The following is a 4244-nucleotide window of genomic DNA, read 5'->3' as shown; positions in this document are numbered from 1 at the left end:
CTGCTTCTTTCTTTTGTATTTCTTTTCTTTTCCTTTCTTTTAGAAGCATTTAACAACACAGTTAACAACTCAGAGTTCTTTTTCTCTAAAATAATATAAAAGCATTTACCACAACGAAGTTTGTTTCCTTCAGGTCTGCTACTTCCACTGACCAAGGCAGTCTGCCACTACAATTCCGTCTCTCTCTCTGGGACTCTATGCGTTTCTGCTGACCATAACTTTCTCTGTCAGACTTATAATTCTTCTTTCTTCATCTCTGTACAACTGCTTCATCTCCACGGGCAAACTGCTGTCCCCCAACTGCTTCGGACGACTGCTACCACTCGACACAACCGATCCTCCTGGCTCCCAGAGCTCGACTGCCCAAATTCTCTGCTAACTGCTTTTGCTGCCAATTCTCGTTCTCCTATTCATCCCAAATACCACAGCTCATTGTACTACTTTACCCCCTGCCAAGATGGGTCGGTTGGTACATTCCTATCCTGCTGTTTTTGAACTTTCGCTGACCGGAAAGGGGCAGCTACGCTAAAAATAGCTGTGGTTGCCGACAAGACAAAGGAAATACCATTCTCCCCAACAGACCAGAGTACGGGTTCAAAACCCAGCCCGGGAAATAGGGATATAATGCTAATTGTATTTTCGGTCGTCGCATCAATATATTAACTGAAATGGTTTACAACATTTTTTAGTCAGTTTCTGTAAGACATAGAGACTAGAAATTTCTGAAATATTTCTGATAGCGCTTTTGCAGGTTAAATAAAGTTGAAACCACAAAAGAAACTCCGAAACTCATTTTATAAAACATTTACATTATAAGACATTGAAATTTGAAGAAATAGAAGAAATATGATAATCTTGTAACCTGGAGGAAATTGGTTCGTTTGGTCGATATATGAAACCATAGAAATATGCACACGCACACAGGCAAACACACACACACACACATAGACACCAACAAATATAGACAATAGAATACAAAATAATATTACTATTTACCTATAGTTCTCACAATAAAATGTATATTGTTCTTTTGGTCTCAGACTTTGCCAATTAACAATTTAATGTTAGCTGTAACCTTGAAATAATTTTTTGTTTTTAAATCAGAACAGTGTTGCAAGTCTGTCGTTGGTTGTAAGCCATAACCTAATAAATCCAGGAGAAATCCTGGTCAGCTTACTTTTATTGAGCTCACCTTGTCTGCCTTTATTTATTACAAGAAATTGGCTGGAAGACAGCTGGGTGTAGTAACATAGCTGTGCTGTCATATTGCCTTTCACTCGTAAACACATGGAGCAATAAACATGATGCAACATGTCCAGAATATATTACAAGTAAACATGAGCCAATTAATATCATTACAACATACTTTCCCCACTGCTAAACTCTGCTCCACTCAGTATTAAATTGGGGAAAAAAGTGAAAACTTGAAGTAACATATTCTACATGGTACAAAAGGCTGGATTAAGACCTGTAGAAGCCCTAAGCACTTAAAAGATTTTGCTACCCTCCATATATTTATGTAATTCAAAATATAAACAATAATAAACCATAAAATATATTTTTATTCTTAGAACAGAATAAAACTAACAGTAAAAAGAGGAAAATAGTGTTCATGACCTCTGCCTTAGCGAAGGCAGAGGTGTTGTTTTCAGTCATGTTTGTTTGTTTGTTTGTCTGTAGACAAGATATTTCAAGAACCGCTGGATGGATTTGGATGAAACTTTCAGAGATGTTTGGCCTCATGACAGGCATGAACTGATCCAGTAGCGAACAGGGTTCTGGATTATTTTCCCTGTCTTTTTTTTATTTAATTTTTGAGAGCAGTCAATTTCATTTTTAGTATTCTCGTTTGTGAGAGCAGTCGAGTTTATTTCAGACATTCTCATTTTAAAAATCATCTCTGGCTAATCGTTGAGAGAACATTGGTGTTGCATTGGCAGAGGTTTGCGCTCTCTGAGTGCTCTTGTTTTTGTACACTTCCACTTTATTTATATTTGAAAAGTTTCCGCCTTCTTTTAATTGTGAAGTCTTTGATCAGATCTTCACTTTGACACCACGAACACTTCAAAATTATATTTCTGATCATTTAAACTACTTCAAATATTATTTTAGCAAGTTTAAAGTAATTTCTTTTGTGCTGTAAACTCTTTACCGTTTCTGTTATGCCCCACACACTTATTTTGCTTAATGGTTAATCCAGTACTGGTGATACACTGCTTTACATATAATTCTTGATATAAAATCCTTAGGAATTTTATTCGATATATCCAAAACAGACTTTTACTCATTCTCTGTGTTGTCCACCTCTGTTACCATGTGACGGGCATTGCTGCTGGTGGAATTTCTCATGTCTGTTGTGAACAGATATATAGTCCACTTCTAGTTAGCTCTTGATCTATAAACTACAAATCCACCCAAGATGAATGTTCTTCTTATTATTGTGATTTCTTTTACTCAGTTTGAGATGATATAAATGTATTTAGATATGGTTCCATATGGGTAAGAAATTAGTTTTGGTTGCATCATCATCATCATCGTTTAATGTCCGTTTTCCATACTGGCATGGGTTGGATGGTTCGACTGGGGTCTGGAAAGACAGGAGGCTGCACCAGACTCCAGTCTGATCTGGCAATGTTTCTACAGCTGGATGCCCTTCCTAATGCCAACCATTCCGAGAGTGTAGTGAGTGCTTCTTACATTCCACTGGCACAGGGGCCAGAGGGGGCTGGCATTGACCATGATCGGAAGATGCTTTTTAGGTGCCACTGGCACAAGGACCACAACTACAATTTCCATTTGATTGTGATTTGATTTCATTTTGATGTTGATGTACTTGACTCAATAAGGTCTCCTCAAGCACGGCATATGTCATTTTTTCAGTGGTTTTATTTCTGCTATATGTTTGTCATGCAGACAAATGGAGTTCCTCCAAACGATCTCAGGAGTGGTGTTACTCAATAAAGGTGCATAGCTCAGAGATCAGGGAGCCTCCCCAGGTCAATGCACTACTTTTTCACATTGAGAAATAATAGCTTCAATACTATAGACATGTTATTAAAATATCGCAGTAAAGAATCGCAAGACAGATTCTTCAAGCCAAGCTAACATACAGTGTACCCCTGCTTATTTGTGGTTCAGAATTCGTGGTCCTGGTAAAAGTTATGTTGCAGTAGGTCGCTATTATGTTGTCAACGAAAGCACCATGTGCTACATAAAGAAGAACGAGGTGGCGTTCAGGAATTATACCAGCAGTTCAACAGAGGAGATGGAGCAGAAAGCACTGAAGACCATTGACAGCACTGGAGCCCGAAGATTTCCAAACCAGCAAAGGATAGTTTGGCCATTTCAAGTAACAGTTTAAAATAAAGTGTGTCTCCCTGCATGGAGAGATGGCATCAGCCGATAGAAAAGCCACAGAGAAGTACCTCAAGACCTCCAGGTAGATCATCGAGGACAAGCTGGGATACAAGCCAGAACAGGTATTCTGTATGCATGAGACTGGTTTGTTCTGGAAGAAGATACCTTCCAGAACATACATCACGAAGAACGAAGCTAGAGCCCCAGCATTTAAAGCACAGAAAAAAAGAGACTGTCTGGTCATGGGTGGAATGCATTCAAACATAGGTCTGCATGATCAGAATTGGATCAGGGACTAAACAACAATAGCAGCCCTGAAGAGCAACCTAAAATTCCATATATGGAGATGGGGTTTGGTTCGTTATGTATATATATATATATATATATATATATATTATTTTTTCTTTAAGAAAATGTTTACAAGACACTGCAATGAGTAAGAAGACACTGCAATTAGCCCCTTGTGGGCAATAAAGAAATAAGAAGACACTGCAAGTGTTTAGAGGACATTGTGAGAGACGACAACTGATTCAACCAAAAAACAAAAAAAAAGAAGAAAATGAGTAGAGAAATCGTAAATGTTAGGGATGAATCGTTGAAATAGTGAAAGAGTAAAACAAATTCCTAATATATTTTATACCCGAGACTTTGCAACAGATGGTGCAGCTTAGAACAAGTGAAACCATTCAAACAGACGGCATTTGATGCCCCAAGAATTCATTTTGACTGCAACAACTCTTTCCGTAAGTCAATAATAACTAAAAGTTTTGCTTACCTTTCGCAGCAGCTTGGTTGGTCTGAGCACGGGGTCCAGAGAGAAGAGCTTTAAGTAGTTTTTGCAAAGGCAAAGCAAACATGACATGGGTCAAGAGAGGGCGGGGGGGGGG

The 4244-nt window shown here is 38.4% G+C and overlaps 1 protein-coding gene across 3 annotated transcripts in view; it reads right to left on the bottom strand.

The window, feature by feature from the left end:
- The window catches only part of LOC106867775 (uncharacterized), a 31247-nt gene extending 27009 nt beyond the window's left edge, over positions 1-4238 (bottom strand). Inside the window, exon 1 of one of the 3 annotated variants that reach the window (XM_014912758.2) lies at positions 4133-4238. The gene's annotated coding sequence lies outside the window, so the exon portion shown is untranslated. Of the gene's footprint in view, positions 1-109; positions 357-996; positions 1197-4132 lie in introns of those variants that run through there. The other 2 variants (XM_052972557.1, XM_014912759.2) reach the window with 2 other exon arrangements.
- Between the last annotated feature and the right edge of the window lie 6 nt (positions 4239-4244).

The sequence above is a fragment of the Octopus bimaculoides genome, chromosome 13, assembly GCF_001194135.2.
Source record: "Octopus bimaculoides isolate UCB-OBI-ISO-001 chromosome 13, ASM119413v2, whole genome shotgun sequence".
In the NCBI taxonomy this organism is placed as follows: domain Eukaryota; kingdom Metazoa; phylum Mollusca; class Cephalopoda; order Octopoda; family Octopodidae; genus Octopus; species Octopus bimaculoides.
This window is presented reverse-complemented; position numbering and strand designations above follow the sequence as displayed.